This window comes from Limanda limanda, unplaced genomic scaffold (assembly GCF_963576545.1).
Source record: "Limanda limanda unplaced genomic scaffold, fLimLim1.1 SCAFFOLD_337, whole genome shotgun sequence".
Taxonomy (NCBI): Eukaryota; Metazoa; Chordata; class Actinopteri; order Pleuronectiformes; family Pleuronectidae; genus Limanda; species Limanda limanda.
The window spans coordinates 1-22,921 of NW_026870570.1; the positions used below are offsets into that span (position 1 = coordinate 1).

General features: G+C 44.9%; 31 non-coding genes across 31 annotated transcripts; all 31 read left to right on the forward strand.

The window, feature by feature from the left end:
- Nucleotides 1-166: 166 nt before the first annotated feature.
- LOC132997441 (U1 spliceosomal RNA) lies at nt 167-330 on the forward strand. The gene has a single exon (XR_009677501.1). It is a non-coding gene; the product is annotated as a U1 spliceosomal RNA (small nuclear RNA).
- A 580-nt stretch (nt 331-910) lies between these two features.
- Nucleotides 911-1,074, forward strand: LOC132997423 (U1 spliceosomal RNA). The gene has a single exon (XR_009677484.1). It is a non-coding gene; the product is annotated as a U1 spliceosomal RNA (small nuclear RNA).
- Nucleotides 1,075-1,653: 579 nt separating this feature from the next.
- LOC132997449 (U1 spliceosomal RNA) lies at nt 1,654-1,817 on the forward strand. Its single transcript, XR_009677508.1, has one exon. It is a non-coding gene; the product is annotated as a U1 spliceosomal RNA (small nuclear RNA).
- Nucleotides 1,818-2,397: 580 nt separating this feature from the next.
- Nucleotides 2,398-2,561, forward strand: LOC132997440 (U1 spliceosomal RNA). Its single transcript, XR_009677500.1, has one exon. It is a non-coding gene; the product is annotated as a U1 spliceosomal RNA (small nuclear RNA).
- Nucleotides 2,562-3,140: 579 nt separating this feature from the next.
- LOC132997452 (U1 spliceosomal RNA) lies at nt 3,141-3,304 on the forward strand. Its single transcript, XR_009677511.1, has one exon. It is a non-coding gene; the product is annotated as a U1 spliceosomal RNA (small nuclear RNA).
- Nucleotides 3,305-3,884: 580 nt separating this feature from the next.
- LOC132997439 (U1 spliceosomal RNA) lies at nt 3,885-4,048 on the forward strand. The gene has a single exon (XR_009677499.1). It is a non-coding gene; the product is annotated as a U1 spliceosomal RNA (small nuclear RNA).
- Nucleotides 4,049-4,628: 580 nt separating this feature from the next.
- LOC132997438 (U1 spliceosomal RNA) lies at nt 4,629-4,792 on the forward strand. The gene has a single exon (XR_009677498.1). It is a non-coding gene; the product is annotated as a U1 spliceosomal RNA (small nuclear RNA).
- A 579-nt stretch (nt 4,793-5,371) lies between these two features.
- On the forward strand, nt 5,372-5,535 carry LOC132997442 (U1 spliceosomal RNA). Its single transcript, XR_009677502.1, has one exon. It is a non-coding gene; the product is annotated as a U1 spliceosomal RNA (small nuclear RNA).
- A 580-nt stretch (nt 5,536-6,115) lies between these two features.
- LOC132997435 (U1 spliceosomal RNA) lies at nt 6,116-6,279 on the forward strand. Its single transcript, XR_009677495.1, has one exon. It is a non-coding gene; the product is annotated as a U1 spliceosomal RNA (small nuclear RNA).
- A 580-nt stretch (nt 6,280-6,859) lies between these two features.
- LOC132997428 (U1 spliceosomal RNA) lies at nt 6,860-7,023 on the forward strand. The gene has a single exon (XR_009677488.1). It is a non-coding gene; the product is annotated as a U1 spliceosomal RNA (small nuclear RNA).
- A 579-nt stretch (nt 7,024-7,602) lies between these two features.
- LOC132997430 (U1 spliceosomal RNA) lies at nt 7,603-7,766 on the forward strand. Its single transcript, XR_009677490.1, has one exon. It is a non-coding gene; the product is annotated as a U1 spliceosomal RNA (small nuclear RNA).
- Nucleotides 7,767-8,346: 580 nt separating this feature from the next.
- LOC132997431 (U1 spliceosomal RNA) lies at nt 8,347-8,510 on the forward strand. The gene has a single exon (XR_009677491.1). It is a non-coding gene; the product is annotated as a U1 spliceosomal RNA (small nuclear RNA).
- Nucleotides 8,511-9,090: 580 nt separating this feature from the next.
- LOC132997447 (U1 spliceosomal RNA) lies at nt 9,091-9,254 on the forward strand. Its single transcript, XR_009677506.1, has one exon. It is a non-coding gene; the product is annotated as a U1 spliceosomal RNA (small nuclear RNA).
- Nucleotides 9,255-9,834: 580 nt separating this feature from the next.
- LOC132997444 (U1 spliceosomal RNA) lies at nt 9,835-9,998 on the forward strand. The gene has a single exon (XR_009677503.1). It is a non-coding gene; the product is annotated as a U1 spliceosomal RNA (small nuclear RNA).
- Nucleotides 9,999-10,578: 580 nt separating this feature from the next.
- LOC132997454 (U1 spliceosomal RNA) lies at nt 10,579-10,742 on the forward strand. The gene has a single exon (XR_009677513.1). It is a non-coding gene; the product is annotated as a U1 spliceosomal RNA (small nuclear RNA).
- Nucleotides 10,743-11,321: 579 nt separating this feature from the next.
- LOC132997450 (U1 spliceosomal RNA) lies at nt 11,322-11,485 on the forward strand. Its single transcript, XR_009677509.1, has one exon. It is a non-coding gene; the product is annotated as a U1 spliceosomal RNA (small nuclear RNA).
- Nucleotides 11,486-12,065: 580 nt separating this feature from the next.
- LOC132997432 (U1 spliceosomal RNA) lies at nt 12,066-12,229 on the forward strand. Its single transcript, XR_009677492.1, has one exon. It is a non-coding gene; the product is annotated as a U1 spliceosomal RNA (small nuclear RNA).
- A 580-nt stretch (nt 12,230-12,809) lies between these two features.
- On the forward strand, nt 12,810-12,973 carry LOC132997455 (U1 spliceosomal RNA). The gene has a single exon (XR_009677514.1). It is a non-coding gene; the product is annotated as a U1 spliceosomal RNA (small nuclear RNA).
- A 580-nt stretch (nt 12,974-13,553) lies between these two features.
- On the forward strand, nt 13,554-13,717 carry LOC132997445 (U1 spliceosomal RNA). The gene has a single exon (XR_009677504.1). It is a non-coding gene; the product is annotated as a U1 spliceosomal RNA (small nuclear RNA).
- A 580-nt stretch (nt 13,718-14,297) lies between these two features.
- On the forward strand, nt 14,298-14,461 carry LOC132997429 (U1 spliceosomal RNA). Its single transcript, XR_009677489.1, has one exon. It is a non-coding gene; the product is annotated as a U1 spliceosomal RNA (small nuclear RNA).
- A 579-nt stretch (nt 14,462-15,040) lies between these two features.
- Nucleotides 15,041-15,204, forward strand: LOC132997433 (U1 spliceosomal RNA). The gene has a single exon (XR_009677493.1). It is a non-coding gene; the product is annotated as a U1 spliceosomal RNA (small nuclear RNA).
- A 580-nt stretch (nt 15,205-15,784) lies between these two features.
- On the forward strand, nt 15,785-15,948 carry LOC132997434 (U1 spliceosomal RNA). The gene has a single exon (XR_009677494.1). It is a non-coding gene; the product is annotated as a U1 spliceosomal RNA (small nuclear RNA).
- Nucleotides 15,949-16,528: 580 nt separating this feature from the next.
- On the forward strand, nt 16,529-16,692 carry LOC132997424 (U1 spliceosomal RNA). The gene has a single exon (XR_009677485.1). It is a non-coding gene; the product is annotated as a U1 spliceosomal RNA (small nuclear RNA).
- Nucleotides 16,693-17,272: 580 nt separating this feature from the next.
- On the forward strand, nt 17,273-17,436 carry LOC132997446 (U1 spliceosomal RNA). The gene has a single exon (XR_009677505.1). It is a non-coding gene; the product is annotated as a U1 spliceosomal RNA (small nuclear RNA).
- Nucleotides 17,437-18,016: 580 nt separating this feature from the next.
- On the forward strand, nt 18,017-18,180 carry LOC132997425 (U1 spliceosomal RNA). The gene has a single exon (XR_009677486.1). It is a non-coding gene; the product is annotated as a U1 spliceosomal RNA (small nuclear RNA).
- A 579-nt stretch (nt 18,181-18,759) lies between these two features.
- Nucleotides 18,760-18,923, forward strand: LOC132997451 (U1 spliceosomal RNA). Its single transcript, XR_009677510.1, has one exon. It is a non-coding gene; the product is annotated as a U1 spliceosomal RNA (small nuclear RNA).
- Nucleotides 18,924-19,503: 580 nt separating this feature from the next.
- On the forward strand, nt 19,504-19,667 carry LOC132997436 (U1 spliceosomal RNA). The gene has a single exon (XR_009677496.1). It is a non-coding gene; the product is annotated as a U1 spliceosomal RNA (small nuclear RNA).
- Nucleotides 19,668-20,247: 580 nt separating this feature from the next.
- LOC132997426 (U1 spliceosomal RNA) lies at nt 20,248-20,411 on the forward strand. Its single transcript, XR_009677487.1, has one exon. It is a non-coding gene; the product is annotated as a U1 spliceosomal RNA (small nuclear RNA).
- Nucleotides 20,412-20,991: 580 nt separating this feature from the next.
- On the forward strand, nt 20,992-21,155 carry LOC132997448 (U1 spliceosomal RNA). Its single transcript, XR_009677507.1, has one exon. It is a non-coding gene; the product is annotated as a U1 spliceosomal RNA (small nuclear RNA).
- A 580-nt stretch (nt 21,156-21,735) lies between these two features.
- Nucleotides 21,736-21,899, forward strand: LOC132997453 (U1 spliceosomal RNA). Its single transcript, XR_009677512.1, has one exon. It is a non-coding gene; the product is annotated as a U1 spliceosomal RNA (small nuclear RNA).
- A 579-nt stretch (nt 21,900-22,478) lies between these two features.
- Nucleotides 22,479-22,642, forward strand: LOC132997437 (U1 spliceosomal RNA). The gene has a single exon (XR_009677497.1). It is a non-coding gene; the product is annotated as a U1 spliceosomal RNA (small nuclear RNA).
- Nucleotides 22,643-22,921: the final 279 nt, after the last annotated feature.

Here is a 22,921-nt window from a genome sequence, read left to right on the forward strand (position 1 = left end):
CTTCACTCATTTCACACAAGTGTTTGCTTCACTTCAACAAGTCCTTTACCAAAAGGGGATGATGTGATACTGAAGGCCTTTGGATTGTGTGAATATGCATGGGAGGCACCGTGAGCCAAGCAACTGTGTCTGAGAAACAAGAGCCTGTCTCCAATGCTTCCAAATCATACTTACCTGGCAGGGGAGATACCATGATCATGAAGGTGGGTCACCCAGGGCGAGGCTCAGCCATTGCACTTCGGTTGTGCTGACCCGTGCGAATTCCCCAAATGTGGGAATCTCGACTGCATAATTTGTGGAAGTGGGGGACTGCGTCCGCGCTCTCCCCTGATCATCATGTTCAATTGCAATAAGAGCCTGACACTGGGCCTATTTTATAGGTTTGGTTGTAGTGCATGTTTTTTCCAACACAATGCACTCACTAATGCCACTGATTGTGGTAGAAGTATAATTTAACATCAAATAGACGGGGTCACTCCTGTTCCAAGTGTGCTGTTTTGATAAGTAATGTTTGCTAGAAATTCTTGTACTGCCTGTATGCTGATTTTTGCCAATTTATTGCAGTTTGTGTTGTCTCTGAGACAAAGTTGTTATGTCTTTGGGCTTTGTGGTGATTTATCAGAGACGGCCAGGACTTACCTGGCTGCTTTTCATCGAGGCTTACTCTGTTTTGCGAGGGGAACAAAAGGGCTGGAGACCAGAACAGTGATAAAGTAATTCAATGTCATTTCACACAAGTGTTTGCTTCACTCATTTCACACAAGTGTTTGCTTCACTTCAACAAGTCCTTTACCAAAAGGGGATGATGTGATACTGAAGGCCTTTGGATTGTGTGAATATGCATGGGAGGCACCGTGAGCCAAGCAACTGTGTCTGAGAAACAAGAGCCTGTCTCCAATGCTTCCAACTCATACTTACCTGGCAGGGGAGATACCATGATCATGAAGGTGGTTCACCCAGGGCGAGGCTCAGCCATTGCACTTCGGTTGTGCTGACCCGTGCGAATTCCCCAAATGTGGGAATCTCGACTGCATAATTTGTGGTAGTGGGGGACTGCGTCCGCGCTCTCCCCTGATCATCATGTTCAATTGCAATAAGAGCCTGACACTGGGCCTATTTTATAGTTTGGTTGTAGTGCATGTTTTTTCCAACACAATGCACTCACTAATGCCACTGATTATGGTAGAAGTATAATTTAACAGCAAATAGACGGGGTCACTCCTGTTCCAAGTGTGCTGTTTTGATAAGTAATGTTTGCTAGAATTTCTTGTACTGCCTGTATGCTGATTTTTGCCAATTTATTGCAGTTTGTGTTGTCTCTGAGACAAAGTTGTTATGTCTTTGGGCTTTGTGGTGATTTATCAGAGACGGCCAGGACTTACCTGGCTGCTTTTCATCGAGGCTTACTCTGTTTTGCGAGGGGAACAAAAGGGCTGGAGACCAGAACAGTGATAAAGTAATTCAATGTCATTTCACACAAGTGTTTGCTTCACTCATTTCACACAAGTGTTTGCTTCACTTCAACAAGTCCTTTACCAAAAGGGGATGATGTGATACTGAAGGCCTTTGGATTGTGTGAATATGCATGGGATGCACCGTGAGCCAAGCAACTGTGTCTGAGAAACAAGAGCCTGTCTCCAATGCTTCCAACTCATACTTACCTGGCAGGGGAGATACCATGATCATGAAGGTGGTTCACCCAGGGCGAGGCTCAGCCATTGCCCTTCGGTTGTGCTGACCCGTGCGAATTCCCCAAATGTGGGAATCTCGACTGCATAATTTGTGGAAGTGGGGGACTGCGTCCGCGCTCTCCCCTGATCATCATGTTCAATTGCAATAAGAGCCTGACACTGGGCCTATTTTATAGGTTTGGTTGTAGTGCATGTTTTTTCCAACACAATGCACTCACTAATGCCACTGATTGTGGTAGAAGTATAATTTAACAGCAAATAGACGGGGTCACTCCTGTTCCAAGTGTGCTGTTTTGATAAGTAATGATTGCTAGAAATTCTTGTACTGCCTGTATGCTGATTTTTGCCAATTTATTGCAGTTTGTGTTGTCTCTGAGACAAAGTTGTTATGTCTTTGGGCTTTGTGGTGATTTATCAGAGACGGCCAGGACTTACCTGGCTGCTTTTCATCGAGGCTTACTCTGTTTTGCGAGGGGAACAAAAGGGCTGGAGACCAGAACAGTGATAAAGTAATTCAATGTCATTTCACACAAGTGTTTGCTTCACTCATTTCACACAAGTGTTTGCTTCACTTCAACAAGTCCTTTACCAAAAGGGGATGATGTGATACTGAAGGCCTTTGGATTGTGTGAATATGCATGGGAGGCACCGTGAGCCAAGCAACTGTGTCTGAGAAACAAGAGCCTGTCTCCAATGCCTCCAACTCATACTTACCTGGCAGGGGAGATACCATGATCATGAAGGTGGTTCACCCAGGGCGAGGCTCAGCCATTGCACTTCGGTTCTGCTGACCCGTGCGAATTCCCCAAATGTGGGAATCTCGACTGCATAATTTGTGGTAGTGGGGGACTGCGTCCGCGCTCTCCCCTGATCATCATGTTCAATTGCAATAAGAGCCTGACACTGGGCCTATTTTATAGGTTTGGTTGTAGTGCATGTTTTTTCCAACACAATGCACTCACTAATGCCACTGATTGTGGTAGAAGTATAATTTAACAGCAAATAGACGGGGTCACTCCTGTTCCAAGTGTGCTGTTTTGATAAGTAATGATTGCTAGAAATTCTTGTACTGCCTGTATGCTGATTTTTGCCAATTTATTGCAGTTTGTGTTGTCTCTGAGACAAAGTTGTTATGTCTTTGGGCTTTGTGGTGATTTATCAGAGACGGCCAGGACTTACCTGGCTGCTTTTCATCGAGGCTTACTCTGTTTTGCGAGGGGAACAAAAGGGCTGGAGACCAGAACAGTGATAAAGTAATTCAATGTCATTTCACACAAGTGTTTGCTTCACTCATTTCACACAAGTGTTTGCTTCACTTCAACAAGTCCTTTACCAAAAGGGGATGATGTGATACTGAAGGCCTTTGGATTGTGTGAATATGCATGGGAGGCACCGTGAGCCATGCAACTGTGTCTGAGAAACAAGAGCCTGTCTCCAATGCCCCAACTCATATTTACCTGGCAGAGGAGATACCGTGATCATGAAGGTGGTTCACCCAGGGCGAGGCTCAGCCATTGCACTCCGGTTGTGCTGACCCGTGCGAATTCCCCAAATGTGGGAATCTCGACTGCATAATTTGTGGTAGTGGGGGACTGCGTCCGCGCTCTCCCCTGATCATCATGTTCAATTGCAATAAGAGCCTGACACTGGGCCTATTTTATAGGTTTGGTTGTAGTGCATGTTTTTTCCAACACAATGCACTCACTAATGCCACTGATTGTGGTAGAAGTATAATTTAACAGCAAATAGACGGGGTCACTCCTGTTCCAAGTGTGCTGTTTTGATAAGTAATGTTTGCTAGAAATTCTTGTACTGCCTGTATGCTGATTTTTGCCAATTTATTGCAGTTTGTGTTGTCTCTGAGACAAAGTTGTTATGTCTTTGGGCTTTGTGGTGATTTATCAGAGACGGCCAGGACTTACCTGGCTGCTTTTCATCGAGGCTTACTCTGTTTTGCGAGGGGAACAAAAGGGCTGGAGACCAGAACAGTGATAAAGTAATTCAATGTCATTTCACACAAGTGTTTGCTTCACTCATTTCACACAAGTGTTTGCTTCACTTCAACAAGTCCTTTACCAAAAGGGGATGATGTGATACTGAAGGCCTTTGGATTGTGTGAATATGCATGGGAGGCACCGTGAGCCAAACAACTGTGTCTGAGAAACAAGAGCCTGTCTCCAATGCTTCCAACTCATACTTACCTGGCAGGGGAGATACCATGATCATGAAGGTGGTTCACCCAGGGCGAGGCTCAGCCATTGCACTTCGGTTGTGCTGACCCGTGCGAATTCCCCAAATGTGGGAATCTCGACTGCATAATATGTGGTAGTGGGGGACTGCGTCCGCGCTCTCCCCTGATCATCATGTTCAATTGCAATAAGAGCCTGACACTGGGCCTATTTTATAGGTTTGGTTGTAGTGCATGTTTTTTCCAACACAATGCACTCACTAATGCCACTGATTGTGGTAGAAGTATAATTTAACAGCAAATAGACGGGGTCACTCCTGTTCAAAGTGTGCTGTTTTGATAAGTAATGATTGCTAGAAATTCTTGTACTGCCTGTATGCTGATTTTTGCCAATTTATTGCAGTTTGTGTTGTCTCTGAGACAAAGTTGTTATGTCTTTGGGCTTTGTGGTGATTTATCAGAGACGGCCAGGACTTGCCTGGCTGCTTTTCATCGAGGCTTACTCTTTTTTGCAAGGGGAACAAAAGGGCTGGAGACCAGAACATTGATAAAGTAATTCAATGTCATTTCACACAAGTGTTTGCTTCACTCATTTCACACAAGTGTTTGCTTCACTTCAACAAGTCCTTTACCAAAAGGGGATGATGTGATACTGAAGGCCTTTGGATTGTGTGAATATGCATGGGAGGCACCGTGAGCCAAGCAACTGTGTCTGAGAAACAAGAGCCTGTCTCCAATGCTTCCAACTCATACTTACCTGGCAGGGGAGATACCATGATCATGAAGGTGGGTCACCCAGGGCGAGGCTCAGCCATTGCACTTCGGTTGTGCTGACCCGTGCGAATTCCCCAAATGTGGGAATCTCGACTGCATAATTTGTGGTAGTGGGGGACTGCGTCCGCGCTCTCCCCTGATCATCACGTCAAATGCAATAAGAGCCTGACACTGGGCCTATTTTATAGGTTTGGTTGTAGTGCATGTTTTTTCCAACACAATGCACTCACTAATGCCACTGATTGTGGTAGAAGTATAATTTAACAGCAAATAGACGGGTTCACTCCTGTTCCAAGTGTGCTGTTTTGATAAGTAATGTTTGCTAGAAATTCTTGTACTGCCTGTATGCTGATTTTTGCCAATTTATTGCAGTTTGTGTTGTCTCTGAGACAAAGTTGTTATGTCTTTGGGCTTTGTGGTGATTTATCAGAGACGGCCAGGACTTACCTGGCTGCTTTTCATCGAGGCTTACTCTGTTTTGCGAGGGGAACAAAAGGGCTGGAGACCAGAACAGTGATAAAGTAATTCAATGTCATTTCACACAAGTGTTTGCTTCACTCATTTCACACAAGTGTTTGCTTCACTTCAACAAGTCCTTTACCAAAAGGGGATGATGTGATACTGAAGGCCTTTGGATTGTGTGAATATGCATGGGAGGCACCGTGAGCCAAGCACCTGTGTTTGAGAAACAAGAGCCTGTCTCCAATGCTTCCAACTCATACTTACCTGGCAGGGGAGATACCATGATCATGAAGGTGGGTCACCCAGGGCGAGGCTCAGCCATTGCACTTCGGTTGTGCTGACCCGTGCGAATTCCCCAAATGTGGGAATCTCGACTGCATAATTTGTGGAAGTGGGGGACTGCGTCCGCGCTCTCCCCTGATCATCATGTTCAATTGCAATAAGAGCCTGACACTGGGCCTATTTTATAGGTTTGGTTGTAGTGCATGTTTTTTCCAACACAATGCACTCACTAATGCCACTGATTGTGGTAGAAGTATAATTTAACAGCAAATAGACGGGGTCACTCCTGTTCCAAGTGTGCTGTTTTGATAAGTAATGATTGCTAGAAATTCTTGTACTGCCTGTATGCTGATTTTTGCCAATTTATTGCAGTTTGTGTTGTCTCTGAGACAAAGTTGTTATGTCTTTGGGCTTTGTGGTGATTTATCAGAGACGGCCAGGACTTACCTGGCTGCTTTTCATCGAGGCTTACTCTGTTTTGCGAGGGGAACAAAAGGGCTGGAGACCAGAACAGTGATAAAGTAATTCAATGTCATTTCACACAAGTGTTTGCTTCACTCATTTCACACAAGTGTTTGCTTCACTTCAACAAGTCCTTTACCAAAAGGGGATGATGTGATACTGAAGGCCTTTGGATTGTGTGAATATGCATGGGAGGCACCGTGAGCCAAGCAACTGTGTCTGAGAAACAAGAGCCTGTCTCCAATGCCTCCAACTCATACTTACCTGGCAGGGGAGATACCATGATCATGAAGGTGGTTCACCCAGGGCGAGGCTCAGCCATTGCACTTCGGTTGTGCTGACCCGTGCGAATTCCCCAAATGTGGGAATCTCGACTGCATAATTTGTGGTAGTGGGGGACTGCGTCCGCGCTCTCCCCTGATCATCATGTTCAATTGCAATAAGAGCCTGACACTGGGCCTATTTTATAGGTTTGGTTGTAGTGCATGTTTTTTCCAACACAATGCACTCAGTAATGCCACTGATTATGGTAGAAGTATAATTTAACAGCAAATAGACGGGGTCACTCCTGTTCCAAGTGTGCTGTTTTGATAAGTAATGATTGCTAGAAATTCTTGTACTGCCTGTATGCTGATTTTTGCCAATTTATTGCAGTTTGTGTTGTCTCTGAGACAAAGTTGTTATGTCTTTGGGCTTTGTGGTGATTTATCAGAGACGGCCAGGACTTACCTGGCTGCTTTTCATCGAGGCTTACTCTGTTTTGCGAGGGGAACAAAAGGGCTGGAGACCAGAACAGTGATAAAGTAATTCAATGTCATTTCACACAAGTGTTTGCTTCACTCATTTCACACAAGTGTTTGCTTCACTTCAACAAGTCCTTTACCAAAAGGGGATGATGTGATACTGAAGGCCTTTGGATTGTGTGAATATGCATGGGAGGCACCGTGAGCCAAGCAACTGTGTCTGAGAAACAAGAGCCTGTCTCCAATGCTTCCAACTCATACTTACCTGGCAGGGGAGATACCATGATCATGAAGGTGGTTCACCCAGGGCGAGGCTCAGCCATTGCACTTCGGTTGTGCTGACCCGTGCGAATTCCCCAAATGTGGCAATCTCGACTGCATAATTTGTGGTAGTGGGGGACTGCGTCCGCGCTCTCCCCTGATCATCATGTTCAATTGCAATAAGAGCCTGACACTGGGCCTATTTTATAGTTTGGTTGTAGTGCATGTTTTTTCCAACACAATGCACTCACTAATGCCACTGATTATGGTAGAAGTATAATTTAACAGCAAATAGACGGGGTCACTCCTGTTCCAAGTGTGCTGTTTTGATAAGTAATGTTTGCTAGAATTTCTTGTACTGCCCTTATGCTGATTTTTGCCAATTTATTGCAGTTTGTGTTGTCTCTGAGACAAAGTTGTTATGTCTTTGGGCTTTGTGGTGATTTATCAGAGACGGCCAGGACTTACCTGGCTGCTTTTCATCGAGGCTTACTCTGTTTTGCGAGGGGAACAAAAGGGCTGGAGACCAGAACAGTGATAAAGTAATTCAATGTCATTTCACACAAGTGTTTGCTTCCATCATTTCACACAAGTGTTTGCTTCACTTCAACAAGTCCTTTACCAAAAGGGGATGATGTGATACTGAAGGCCTTTGGATTGTGTGAATATGCATGGGATGCACCGTGAGCCAAGCAACTGTGTCTGAGAAACAAGAGCCTGTCTCCAATGCTTGCAACTCATACTTACCTGGCAGGGGAGATACCATGATCATGAAGGTGGTTCACCCAGGGCGAGGCTCAGCCATTGCACTTCGGTTGTGCTGACCCGTGCGAATTCCCCAAATGTGGGAATCTCGACTGCATAATTTGTGGAAGTGGGGGACTGCGTCCGCGCTCTCCCCTGATCATCATGTTCAATTGCAATAAGAGCCTGACACTGGGCCTATATTATAGGTTTGGTTGTAGTGCATGTTTTTTCCAACACAATGCACTCACTAATGCCACTGATTGTGGTAGAAGTATAATTTAACAGCAAATAGACGGGGTCACTCCTGTTCCAAGTGTGCTGTTTTGATAAGTAATGTTTGCTAGAAATTCTTGTACTGCCTGTATGCTGATTTTTGCCAATTTATTGCAGTTTGTGTTGTCTCTGAGACAAAGTTGTTATGTCTTTGGGCTTTGTGGTGATTTATCAGAGACGGCCAGGACTTACCTGGCTGCTTTTCATCGAGGCTTACTCTGTTTTGCGAGGGGAACAAAAGGGCTGGAGACCAGAACAGTGATAAAGTAATTCAATGTCATTTCACACAAGTGTTTGCTTCACTCATTTCACACAAGTGTTTGCTTCACTTCAACAAGTCCTTTACCAAAAGGGGATGATGTGATACTGAAGGCCTTTGGATTGTGTGAATATGCATGGGATGCACCGTGAGCCAAGCAACTGTGTCTGAGAAACAAGAGCCTGTCTCCAATGCTTCCAACTCATACTTACCTGGCAGGGGAGATACCATGATCATGAAGGTGGTTCACCCAGGGCGAGGCTCAGCCATTGCACTTCGGTTGTGCTGACCCGTGCGAATTCCCCAAATGTGGGAATCTCGACTGCATAATTTGTGGAAGTGGGGGACTGCGTCCGCGCTCTCCCCTGATCATCATGTTCAATTGCAATAAGAGCCTGACACTGGGCCTATTTTATAGGTTTGGTTGTAGTGCATGTTTTTTCCAACACAATGCACTCACTAATGCCACTGATTGTGGTAGAAGTATAATTTAACAGCAAATAGACGGGGTCACTCCTGTTCCAAGTGTGCTGTTTTGATAAGTAATGTTTGCTAGAAATTCTTGTACTGCCTGTATGCTGATTTTTGCCAATTTATTGCAGTTTGTGTTGTCTCTGAGACAAAGTTGTTATGTCTTTGGGCTTTGTGGTGATTTATCAGAGACGGCCAGGACTTACCTGGCTGCTTTTCATCGAGGCTTACTCTGTTTTGCGAGGGGAACAAAAGGGCTGGAGACCAGAACAGTGATAAAGTAATTCAATGTCATTTCACACAAGTGTTTGCTTCACTCATTTCACACAAGTGTTTGCTTCACTTCAACAAGTCCTTTACCAAAAGGGGATGATGTGATACTGAAGGCCTTTGGTTTGTGTGAATATGCATGGGAGGCACCGTGAGCCAAACAACTGTGTCTGAGAAACAAGAGCCTGTCTCCAATGCTTCCAACTCATACTTACCTGGCAGGGGAGATACCATGATCATGAAGGTGGTTCACCCAGGGCGAGGCTCAGCCATTGCACTTCGGTTGTGCTGACCCGTGCGAATTCCCCAAATGTGGGAATCTCGACTGCATAATTTGTGGTAGTGGGGGACTGCGTCCGCGCTCTCCCCTGATCATCATGTTCAATTGCAATAAGAGCCTGACACTGGGCCTATTTTATAGGTTTGGTTGTAGTGCATGTTTCTTCCAACACAATGCACTCACTAATGCCACTGATTGTGGTAGAAGTATAATTTAACAGCAAATAGACGGGGTCACTCCTGTTCAAAGTGTGCTGTTTTGATAAGTAATGATTGCTAGAAATTCTTGTACTGCCTGTATGCTGATTTTTGCCAATTTATTGCAGTTTGTGTTGTCTCTGAGACAAAGTTGTTATGTCTTTGGGCTTTGTGGTGATTTATCAGAGACGGCCAGGACTTGCCTGGCTGCTTTTCATCGAGGCTTACTCTTTTTTGCAAGGGGAACAAAAGGGCTGGAGACCAGAACATTGATAAAGTAATTCAATGTCATTTCACACAAGTGTTTGCTTCACTCATTTCACACAAGTGTTTGCTTCACTTCAACAAGTCCTTTACCAAAAGGGGATGATGTGATACTGAAGGCCTTTGGATTGTGTGAATATGCATGGGAGGCACCGTGAGCCAAGCAACTGTGTCTGAGAAACAAGAGCCTGTCTCCAATGCTTCCAAATCATACTTACCTGGCAGGGGAGATACCATGATCATGAAGGTGGGTCACCCAGGGCGAGGCTCAGCCATTGCACTTCGGTTGTGCTGACCCGTGCGAATTCCCCAAATGTGGGAATCTCGACTGCATAATTTGTGGAAGTGGGGGACTGCGTCCGCGCTCTCCCCTGATCATCATGTTCAATTGCAATAAGAGCCTGACACTGGGCCTATTTTATAGGTTTGGTTGTAGTGCATGTTTTTTCCAACACAATGCACTCACTAATGCCACTGATTGTGGTAGAAGTATAATTTAACAGCAAATAGACGGGGTCACTCCTGTTCCAAGTGTGCTGTTTTGATAAGTAATGTTTGCTAGAAATTCTTGTACTGCCTGTATGCTGATTTTTGCCAATTTATTGCAGTTTGTGTTGTCTCTGAGACAAAGTTGTTATGTCTTTGGGCTTTGTGGTGATTTATCAGAGACGGCCAGGACTTACCTGGCTGCTTTTCATCGAGGCTTACTCTGTTTTGCGAGGGGAACAAAAGGGCTGGAGACCAGAACAGTGATAAAGTAATTCAATGTCATTTCACACAAGTGTTTGCTTCACTCATTTCACACAAGTGTTTGCTTCACTTCAACAAGTCCTTTACCAAAAGGGGATGATGTGATACTGAAGGCCTTTGGATTGTGTGAATATGCATGGGAGGCACCGTGAGCCAAGCAACTGTGTCTGAGAAACAAGAGCCTGTCTCCAATGCTTCCAACTCATACTTACCTGGCAGGGGAGATACCATGATCATGAAGGTGGTTCACCCAGGGCGAGGCTCAGCCATTGCACTTCGGTTGTGCTGACCCGTGCGAATTCCCCAAATGTGGGAATCTCGACTGCATAATTTGTGGTAGTGGGGGACTGCGTCCGCGCTCTCCCCTGATCATCATGTTCAATTGCAATAAGAGCCTGACACTGGGCCTATTTTATAGTTTGGTTGTAGTGCATGTTTTTTCCAACACAATGCACTCACTAATGCCACTGATTATGGTAGAAGTATAATTTAACAGCAAATAGACGGGGTCACTCCTGTTCCAAGTGTGCTGTTTTGATAAGTAATGTTTGCTAGAATTTCTTGTACTGCCTGTATGCTGATTTTTGCCAATTTATTGCAGTTTGTGTTGTCTCTGAGACAAAGTTGTTATGTCTTTGGGCTTTGTGGTGATTTATCAGAGACGGCCAGGACTTACCTGGCTGCTTTTCATCGAGGCTTACTCTGTTTTGCGAGGGGAACAAAAGGGCTGGAGACCAGAACAGTGATAAAGTAATTCAATGTCATTTCACACAAGTGTTTGCTTCACTCATTTCACACAAGTGTTTGCTTCACTTCAACAAGTCCTTTACCAAAAGGGGATGATGTGATACTGAAGGCCTTTGGATTGTGTGAATATGCATGGGATGCACCGTGAGCCAAGCAACTGTGTCTGAGAAACAAGAGCCTGTCTCCAATGCTTCCAACTCATACTTACCTGGCAGGGGAGATACCATGATCATGAAGGTGGTTCACCCAGGGCGAGGCTCAGCCATTGCCCTTCGGTTGTGCTGACCCGTGCGAATTCCCCAAATGTGGGAATCTCGACTGCATAATTTGTGGAAGTGGGGGACTGCGTCCGCGCTCTCCCCTGATCATCATGTTCAATTGCAATAAGAGCCTGACACTGGGCCTATTTTATAGGTTTGGTTGTAGTGCATGTTTTTTCCAACACAATGCACTCACTAATGCCACTGATTGTGGTAGAAGTATAATTTAACAGCAAATAGACGGGGTCACTCCTGTTCCAAGTGTGCTGTTTTGATAAGTAATGATTGCTAGAAATTCTTGTACTGCCTGTATGCTGATTTTTGCCAATTTATTGCAGTTTGTGTTGTCTCTGAGACAAAGTTGTTATGTCTTTGGGCTTTGTGGTGATTTATCAGAGACGGCCAGGACTTACCTGGCTGCTTTTCATCGAGGCTTACTCTGTTTTGCGAGGGGAACAAAAGGGCTGGAGACCAGAACAGTGATAAAGTAATTCAATGTCATTTCACACAAGTGTTTGCTTCACTCATTTCACACAAGTGTTTGCTTCACTTCAACAAGTCCTTTACCAAAAGGGGATGATGTGATACTGAAGGCCTTTGGATTGTGTGAATATGCATGGCATGCACCGTGAGCCAAGCAACTGTGTCTGAGAAACAAGAGCCTGTCTCCAATGCTTGCAACTCATACTTACCTGGCAGGGGAGATACCATGATCATGAAGGTGGTTCACCCAGGGCGAGGCTCAGCCATTGCACTTCGGTTGTGCTGACCCGTGCGAATTCCCCAAATGTGGGAATCTCGACTGCATAATTTGTGGAAGTGGGGGACTGCGTCCGCGCTCTCCCCTGATCATCATGTTCAATTGCAATAAGAGCCTGACACTGGGCCTATATTATAGGTTTGGTTGTAGTGCATGTTTTTTCCAACACAATGCACTCACTAATGCCACTGATTGTGGTAGAAGTATAATTTAACAGCAAATAGACGGGGTCACTCCTGTTCCAAGTGTGCTGTTTTGATAAGTAATGTTTGCTAGAAATTCTTGTACTGCCTGTATGCTGATTTTTGCCAATTTATTGCAGTTTGTGTTGTCTCTGAGACAAAGTTGTTATGTCTTTGGGCTTTGTGGTGATTTATCAGAGACGGCCAGGACTTACCTGGCTGCTTTTCATCGAGGCTTACTCTGTTTTGCGAGGGGAACAAAAGGGCTGGAGACCAGAACAGTGATAAAGTAATTCAATGTCATTTCACACAAGTGTTTGCTTCACTCATTTCACACAAGTGTTTGCTTCACTTCAACAAGTCCTTTACCAAAAGGGAATGATGTGATACTGAAGGCCTTTGGATTGTGTGAATATGCATGGGAGGCACCGTGAGCCAAACAACTGTGTCTGAGAAACAAGAGCCTGTCTCCAATGCTTCCAACTCATACTTACCTGGCAGGGGAGATACCATGATCATGAAGGTGGTTCACCCAGGGCGAGGCTCAGCCATTGCACTTCGGTTGTGCTGACCCGTGCGAATTCCCCAAATGTGGGAATCTCGACTGCATAATTTGTGGTAGTGGGGGACTGCGTCCGCGCTCTCCCCTGATCATCATGTTCAATTGCAATAAGAGCCTGACACTGGGCCTATTTTATAGGTTTGGTTGTAGTGCATGTTTCTTCCAACACAATGCACTCACTAATGCCACTGATTGTGGTAGAAGTATAATTTAACAGCAAATAGACGGGGTCACTCCTGTTCAAAGTGTGCTGTTTTGATAAGTAATGATTGCTAGAAATTCTTGTACTGCCTGTATGCTGATTTTTGCCAATTTATTGCAGTTTGTGTTGTCTCTGAGACAAAGTTGTTATGTCTTTGGGCTTTGTGGTGATTTATCAGAGACGGCCAGGACTTGCCTGGCTGCTTTTCATCGAGGCTTACTCTTTTTTGCAAGGGGAACAAAAGGGCTGGAGACCAGAACATTGATAAAGTAATTCAATGTCATTTCACACAAGTGTTTGCTTCACTCATTTCACACAAGTGTTTGCTTCACTTCAACAAGTCCTTTACCAAAAGGGGATGATGTGATACTGAAGGCCTTTGGATTGTGTGAATATGCATGGGAGGCACCGTGAGCCAAGCAACTGTGTCTGAGAAACAAGAGCCTGTCTCCAATGCTTCCAAATCATACTTACCTGGCAGGGGAGATACCATGATCATGAAGGTGGGTCACCCAGGGCGAGGCTCAGCCATTGCACTTCGGTTGTGCTGACCCGTGCGAATTCCCCAAATGTGGGAATCTCGACTGCATAATTTGTGGAAGTGGGGGACTGCGTCCGCGCTCTCCCCTGATCATCATGTTCAATTGCAATAAGAGCCTGACACTGGGCCTATTTTATAGGTTTGGTTGTAGTGCATGTTTTTTCCAACACAATGCACTCACTAATGCCACTGATTGTGGTAGAAGTATAATTTAACAGCAAATAGACGGGGTCACTCCTGTTCCAAGTGTGCTGTTTTGATAAGTAATGTTTGCTAGAAATTCTTGTACTGCCTGTATGCTGATTTTTGCCAATTTATTGCAGTTTGTGTTGTCTCTGAGACAAAGTTGTTATGTCTTTGGGCTTTGTGGTGATTTATCAGAGACGGCCAGGACTTACCTGGCTGCTTTTCATCGAGGCTTACTCTGTTTTGCGAGGGGAACAAAAGGGCTGGAGACCAGAACAGTGATAAAGTAATTCAATGTCATTTCACACAAGTGTTTGCTTCACTCATTTCACACAAGTGTTTGCTTCACTTCAACAAGTCCTTTACCAAAAGGGGATGATGTGATACTGAAGGCCTTTGGATTGTGTGAATATGCATGGGAGGCACCGTGAGCCAAGCAACTGTGTCTGAGAAACAAGAGCCTGTCTCCAATGCTTCCAACTCATACTTACCTGGCAGGGGAGATACCATGATCATGAAGGTGGTTCACCCAGGGCGAGGCTCAGCCATTGCACTTCGGTTGTGCTGACCCGTGCGAATTCCCCAAATGTGGCAATCTCGACTGCATAATTTGTGGTAGTGGGGGACTGCGTCCGCGCTCTCCCCTGATCATCATGTTCAATTGCAATAAGAGCCTGACACTGGGCCTATTTTATAGTTTGGTTGTAGTGCATGTTTTTTCCAACACAATGCACTCACTAATGCCACTGATTATGGTAGAAGTATAATTTAACAGCAAATAGACGGGGTCACTCCTGTTCCAAGTGTGCTGTTTTGATAAGTAATGTTTGCTAGAATTTCTTGTACTGCCCTTATGCTGATTTTTGCCAATTTATTGCAGTTTGTGTTGTCTCTGAGACAAAGTTGTTATGTCTTTGGGCTTTGTGGTGATTTATCAGAGACGGCCAGGACTTACCTGGCTGCTTTTCATCGAGGCTTACTCTGTTTTGCGAGGGGAACAAAAGGGCTGGAGACCAGAACAGTGATAAAGTAATTCAATGTCATTTCACACAAGTGTTTGCTTCCATCATTTCACACAAGTGTTTGCTTCACTTCAACAAGTCCTTTACCAAAAGGGGATGATGTGATACTGAAGGCCTTTGGATTGTGTGAATATGCATGGGATGCACCGTGAGCCAAGCAACTGTGTCTGAGAAACAAGAGCCTGTCTCCAATGCTTGCAACTCATACTTACCTGGCAGGGGAGATACCATGATCATGAAGGTGGTTCACCCAGGGCGAGGCTCAGCCATTGCACTTCGGTTGTGCTGACCCGTGCGAATTCCCCAAATGTGGGAATCTCGACTGCATAATTTGTGGAAGTGGGGGACTGCGTCCGCGCTCTCCCCTGATCATCATGTTCAATTGCAATAAGAGCCTGACACTGGGCCTATATTATAGGTTTGGTTGTAGTGCATGTTTTTTCCAACACAATGCACTCACTAATGCCACTGATTGTGGTAGAAGTATAATTTAACAGCAAATAGACGGGGTCACTCCTGTTCCAAGTGTGCTGTTTTGATAAGTAATGTTTGCTAGAAATTCTTGTACTGCCTGTATGCTGATTTTTGCCAATTTATTGCAGTTTGTGTTGTCTCTGAGACAAAGTTGTTATGTCTTTGGGCTTTGTGGTGATTTATCAGAGACGGCCAGGACTTACCTGGCTGCTTTTCATCGAGGCTTACTCTGTTTTGCGAGGGGAACAAAAGGGCTGGAGACCAGAACAGTGATAAAGTAATTCAATGTCATTTCACACAAGTGTTTGCTTCACTCATTTCACACAAGTGTTTGCTTCACTTCAACAAGTCCTTTACCAAAAGGGGATGATGTGATACTGAAGGCCTTTGGATTGTGTGAATATGCATGGGATGCACCGTGAGCCAAGCAACTGTGTCTGAGAAACAAGAGCCTGTCTCCAATGCTTCCAACTCATACTTACCTGGCAGGGGAGATACCATGATCATGAAGGTGGTTCACCCAGGGCGAGGCTCAGCCATTGCACTTCGGTTGTGCTGACCCGTGCGAATTCCCCAAATGTGGGAATCTCGACTGCATAATTTGTGGAAGTGGGGGACTGCGTCCGCGCTCTCCCCTGATCATCATGTTCAATTGCAATAAGAGCCTGACACTGGGCCTATTTTATAGGTTTGGTTGTAGTGCATGTTTTTTCCAACACAATGCACTCACTAATGCCACTGATTGTGGTAGAAGTATAATTTAACAGCAAATAGACGGGGTCACTCCTGTTCCAAGTGTGCTGTTTTGATAAGTAATGTTTGCTAGAAATTCTTGTACTGCCTGTATGCTGATTTTTGCCAATTTATTGCAGTTTGTGTTGTCTCTGAGACAAAGTTGTTATGTCTTTGGGCTTTGTGGTGATTTATCAGAGACGGCCAGGACTTACCTGGCTGCTTTTCATCGAGGCTTACTCTGTTTTGCGAGGGGAACAAAAGGGCTGGAGACCAGAACAGTGATAAAGTAATTCAATGTCATTTCACACAAGTGTTTGCTTCACTCATTTCACACAAGTGTTTGCTTCACTTCAACAAGTCCTTTACCAAAAGGGGATGATGTGATACTGAAGGCCTTTGGTTTGTGTGAATATGCATGGGAGGCACCGTGAGCCAAACAACTGTGTCTGAGAAACAAGAGCCTGTCTCCAATGCTTCCAACTCATACTTACCTGGCAGGGGAGATACCATGATCATGAAGGTGGTTCACCCAGGGCGAGGCTCAGCCATTGCACTTCGGTTGTGCTGACCCGTGCGAATTCCCCAAATGTGGGAATCTCGACTGCATAATTTGTGGTAGTGGGGGACTGCGTCCGCGCTCTCCCCTGATCATCATGTTCAATTGCAATAAGAGCCTGACACTGGGCCTATTTTATAGGTTTGGTTGTAGTGCATGTTTCTTCCAACACAATGCACTCACTAATGCCACTGATTGTGGTAGAAGTATAATTTAACAGCAAATAGACGGGGTCACTCCTGTTCAAAGTGTGCTGTTTTGATAAGTAATGATTGCTAGAAATTCTTGTACTGCCTGTATGCTGATTTTTGCCAATTTATTGCAGTTTGTGTTGTCTCTGAGACAAAGTTGTTATGTCTTTGGGCTTTGTGGTGATTTATCAGAGACGGCCAGGACTTGCCTGGCTGCTTTTCATCGAGGCTTACTCTTTTTTGCAAGGGGAACAAAAGGGCTGGAGACCAGAACATTGATAAAGTAATTCAATGTCATTTCACACAAGTGTTTGCTTCACTCATTTCACACAAGTGTTTGCTTCACTTCAACAAGTCCTTTACCAAAAGGGGATGATGTGATACTGAAGGCCTTTGGATTGTGTGAATATGCATGGGAGGCACCGTGAGCCAAGCAACTGTGTCTGAGAAACAAGAGCCTGTCTCCAATGCTTCCAAATCATACTTACCTGGCAGGGGAGATACCATGATCATGAAGGTGGGTCACCCAGGGCGAGGCTCAGCCATTGCACTTCGGTTGTGCTGACCCGTGCGAATTCCCCAAATGTGGGAATCTCGACTGCATAATTTGTGGAAGTGGGGGACTGCGTCCGCGCTCTCCCCTGATCATCATGTTCAATTGCAATAAGAGCCTGACACTGGGCCTATTTTATAGGTTTGGTTGTAGTGCATGTTTTTTCCAACACAATGCACTCACTAATGCCACTGATTGTGGTAGAAGTATAATTTAACAGCAAATAGACGGGGTCACTCCTGTTCCAAGTGTGCTGTTTTGATAAGTAATGTTTGCTAGAAATTCTTGTACTGCCTGTATGCTGATTTTTGCCAATTTATTGCAGTTTGTGTTGTCTCTGAGACAAAGTTGTTATGTCTTTGGGCTTTGTGGTGATTTATCAGAGACGGCCAGGACTTACCTGGCTGCTTTTCATCGAGGCTTACTCTGTTTTGCGAGGGGAACAAAAGGGCTGGAGACCAGAACAGTGATAAAGTAATTCAATGTCATTTCACACAAGTGTTTGCTTCACTCATTTCACACAAGTGTTTGCTTCACTTCAACAAGTCCTTTACCAAAAGGGGATGATGTGATACTGAAGGCCTTTGGATTGTGTGAATATGCATGGGAGGCACCGTGAGCCAAGCAACTGTGTCTGAGAAACAAGAGCCTGTCTCCAATGCTTCCAACTCATACTTACCTGGCAGGGGAGATACCATGATCATGAAGGTGGTTCACCCAGGGCGAGGCTCAGCCATTGCACTTCGGTTGTGCTGACCCGTGCGAATTCCCCAAATGTGGGAATCTCGACTGCATAATTTGTGGTAGTGGGGGACTGCGTCCGCGCTCTCCCCTGATCATCATGTTCAATTGCAATAAGAGCCTGACACTGGGCCTATTTTATAGTTTGGTTGTAGTGCATGTTTTTTCCAACACAATGCACTCACTAATGCCACTGATTATGGTAGAAGTATAATTTAACAGCAAATAGACGGGGTCACTCCTGTTCCAAGTGTGCTGTTTTGATAAGTAATGTTTGCTAGAATTTCTTGTACTGCCTGTATGCTGATTTTTGCCAATTTATTGCAGTTTGTGTTGTCTCTGAGACAAAGTTGTTATGTCTTTGGGCTTTGTGGTGATTTATCAGAGACGGCCAGGACTTACCTGGCTGCTTTTCATCGAGGCTTACTCTGTTTTGCGAGGGGAACAAAAGGGCTGGAGACCAGAACAGTGATAAAGTAATTCAATGTCATTTCACACAAGTGTTTGCTTCACTCATTTCACACAAGTGTTTGCTTCACTTCAACAAGTCCTTTACCAAAAGGGGATGATGTGATACTGAAGGCCTTTGGATTGTGTGAATATGCATGGGATGCACCGTGAGCCAAGCAACTGTGTCTGAGAAACAAGAGCCTGTCTCCAATGCTTCCAACTCATACTTACCTGGCAGGGGAGATACCATGATCATGAAGGTGGTTCACCCAGGGCGAGGCTCAGCCATTGCCCTTCGGTTGTGCTGACCCGTGCGAATTCCCCAAATGTGGGAATCTCGACTGCATAATTTGTGGAAGTGGGGGACTGCGTCCGCGCTCTCCCCTGATCATCATGTTCAATTGCAATAAGAGCCTGACACTGGGCCTATTTTATAGGTTTGGTTGTAGTGCATGTTTTTTCCAACACAATGCACTCACTAATGCCACTGATTGTGGTAGAAGTATAATTTAACAGCAAATAGACGGGGTCACTCCTGTTCCAAGTGTGCTGTTTTGATAAGTAATGATTGCTAGAAATTCTTGTACTGCCTGTATGCTGATTTTTGCCAATTTATTGCAGTTTGTGTTGTCTCTGAGACAAAGTTGTTATGTCTTTGGGCTTTGTGGTGATTTATCAGAGACGGCCAGGACTTACCTGGCTGCTTTTCATCGAGGCTTACTCTGTTTTGCGAGGGGAACAAAAGGGCTGGAGACCAGAACAGTGATAAAGTAATTCAATGTCATTTCACACAAGTGTTTGCTTCACTCATTTCACACAAGTGTTTGCTTCACTTCAACAAGTCCTTTACCAAAAGGGGATGATGTGATACTGAAGGCCTTTGGATTGTGTGAATATGCATGGCATGCACCGTGAGCCAAGCAACTGTGTCTGAGAAACAAGAGCCTGTCTCCAATGCTTGCAACTCATACTTACCTGGCAGGGGAGATACCATGATCATGAAGGTGGTTCACCCAGGGCGAGGCTCAGCCATTGCACTTCGGTTGTGCTGACCCGTGCGAATTCCCCAAATGTGGGAATCTCGACTGCATAATTTGTGGAAGTGGGGGACTGCGTCCGCGCTCTCCCCTGATCATCATGTTCAATTGCAATAAGAGCCTGACACTGGGCCTATATTATAGGTTTGGTTGTAGTGCATGTTTTTTCCAACACAATGCACTCACTAATGCCACTGATTGTGGTAGAAGTATAATTTAACAGCAAATAGACGGGGTCACTCCTGTTCCAAGTGTGCTGTTTTGATAAGTAATGTTTGCTAGAAATTCTTGTACTGCCTGTATGCTGATTTTTGCCAATTTATTGCAGTTTGTGTTGTCTCTGAGACAAAGTTGTTATGTCTTTGGGCTTTGTGGTGATTTATCAGAGACGGCCAGGACTTACCTGGCTGCTTTTCATCGAGGCTTACTCTGTTTTGCGAGGGGAACAAAAGGGCTGGAGACCAGAACAGTGATAAAGTAATTCAATGTCATTTCACACAAGTGTTTGCTTCACTCATTTCACACAAGTGTTTGCTTCACTTCAACAAGTCCTTTACCAAAAGGGAATGATGTGATACTGAAGGCCTTTGGATTGTGTGAATATGCATGGGAGGCACCGTGAGCCAAACAACTGTGTCTGAGAAACAAGAGCCTGTCTCCAATGCTTCCAACTCATACTTACCTGGCAGGGGAGATACCATGATCATGAAGGTGGTTCACCCAGGGCGAGGCTCAGCCATTGCACTTCGGTTGTGCTGACCCGTGCGAATTCCCCAAATGTGGGAATCTCGACTGCATAATTTGTGGTAGTGGGGGACTGCGTCCGCGCTCTCCCCTGATCATCATGTTCAATTGCAATAAGAGCCTGACACTGGGCCTATTTTATAGGTTTGGTTGTAGTGCATGTTTCTTCCAACACAATGCACTCACTAATGCCACTGATTGTGGTAGAAGTATAATTTAACAGCAAATAGACGGGGTCACTCCTGTTCAAAGTGTGCTGTTTTGATAAGTAATGATTGCTAGAAATTCTTGTACTGCCTGTATGCTGATTTTTGCCAATTTATTGCAGTTTGTGTTGTCTCTGAGACAAAGTTGTTATGTCTTTGGGCTTTGTGGTGATTTATCAGAGACGGCCAGGACTTGCCTGGCTGCTTTTCATCGAGGCTTACTCTTTTTTGCAAGGGGAACAAAAGGGCTGGAGACCAGAACATTGATAAAGTAATTCAATGTCATTTCACACAAGTGTTTGCTTCACTCATTTCACACAAGTGTTTGCTTCACTTCAACAAGTCCTTTACCAAAAGGGGATGATGTGATACTGAAGGCCTTTGGATTGTGTGAATATGCATGGGAGGCACCGTGAGCCAAGCAACTGTGTCTGAGAAACAAGAGCCTGTCTCCAATGCTTCCAAATCATACTTACCTGGCAGGGGAGATACCATGATCATGAAGGTGGGTCACCCAGGGCGAGGCTCAGCCATTGCACTTCGGTTGTGCTGACCCGTGCGAATTCCCCAAATGTGGGAATCTCGACTGCATAATTTGTGGAAGTGGGGGACTGCGTCCGCGCTCTCCCCTGATCATCATGTTCAATTGCAATAAGAGCCTGACACTGGGCCTATTTTATAGGTTTGGTTGTAGTGCATGTTTTTTCCAACACAATGCACTCACTAATGCCACTGATTGTGGTAGAAGTATAATTTAACAGCAAATAGACGGGGTCACTCCTGTTCCAAGTGTGCTGTTTTGATAAGTAATGTTTGCTAGAAATTCTTGTACTGCCTGTATGCTGATTTTTGCCAATTTATTGCAGTTTGTGTTGTCTCTGAGACAAAGTTGTTATGTCTTTGGGCTTTGTGGTGATTTATCAGAGACGGCCAGGACTTACCTGGCTGCTTTTCATCGAGGCTTACTCTGTTTTGCGAGGGGAACAAAAGGGCTGGAGACCAGAACAGTGATAAAGTAATTCAATGTCATTTCACACAAGTGTTTGCTTCACTCATTTCACACAAGTGTTTGCTTCACTTCAACAAGTCCTTTACCAAAAGGGGATGATGTGATACTGAAGGCCTTTGGATTGTGTGAATATGCATGGGAGGCACCGTGAGCCAAGCAACTGTGTCTGAGAAACAAGAGCCTGTCTCCAATGCTTCCAACTCATACTTACCTGGCAGGGGAGATACCATGATCATGAAGGTGGTTCACCCAGGGCGAGGCTCAGCCATTGCACTTCGGTTGTGCTGACCCGTGCAATTTCCCCAAATGTGGGAATCTCGACTGCATAATTTGTGGTAGTGGGGGACTGCGTCCGCGCTCTCCCCTGATCATCATGTTCAATTGCAATAAGAGCCTGACACTGGGCCTATTTTATAGTTTGGTTGTAGTGCATGTTTTTTCCAACACAATGCACTCACTAATGCCACTGATTATGGTAGAAGTATAATTTAACAGCAAATAGACGGGGTCACTCCTGTTCCAAGTGTGCTGTTTTGATAAGTAATGTTTGCTAGAATTTCTTGTACTGCCTGTATGCTGATTTTTGCCAATTTATTGCAGTTTGTGTTGTCTCTGAGACAAAGTTGTTATGTCTTTGGGCTTTGTGGTGATTTATCAGAGACGGCCAGGACTTACCTGGCTGCTTTTCATCGAGGCTTACTCTGTTTTGCGAGGGGAACAAAAGGGCTGGAGACCAGAACAGTGATAAAGTAATTCAATGTCATTTCACACAAGTGTTTGCTTCACTCATTTCACACAAGTGTTTGCTTCACTTCAACAAGTCCTTTACCAAAAGGGGATGATGTGATACTGAAGGCCTTTGGATTGTGTGAATATGCATGGCATGCACCGTGAGCCAAGCAACTGTGTCTGAGAAACAAGAGCCTGTCTCCAATGCTTGCAACTCATACTTACCTGGCAGGGGAGATACCATGATCATGAAGGTGGTTCACCCAGGGCGAGGCTCAGCCATTGCACTTCGGTTGTGCTGACCCGTGCGAATTCCCCAAATGTGGGAATCTCGACTGCATAATTTGTGGAAGTGGGGGACTGCGTCCGCGCTCTCCCCTGATCATCATGTTCAATTGCAATAAGAGCCTGACACTGGGCCTATATTATAGGTTTGGTTGTAGTGCATGTTTTTTCCAACACAATGCACTCACTAATGCCACTGATTGTGGTAGAAGTATAATTTAACAGCAAATAGACGGGGTCACTCCTGTTCCAAGTGTGCTGTTTTGATAAGTAATGTTTGCTAGAAATTCTTGTACTGCCTGTATGCTGATTTTTGCCAATTTATTGCAGTTTGTGTTGTCTCTGAGACAAAGTTGTTATGTCTTTGGGCTTTGT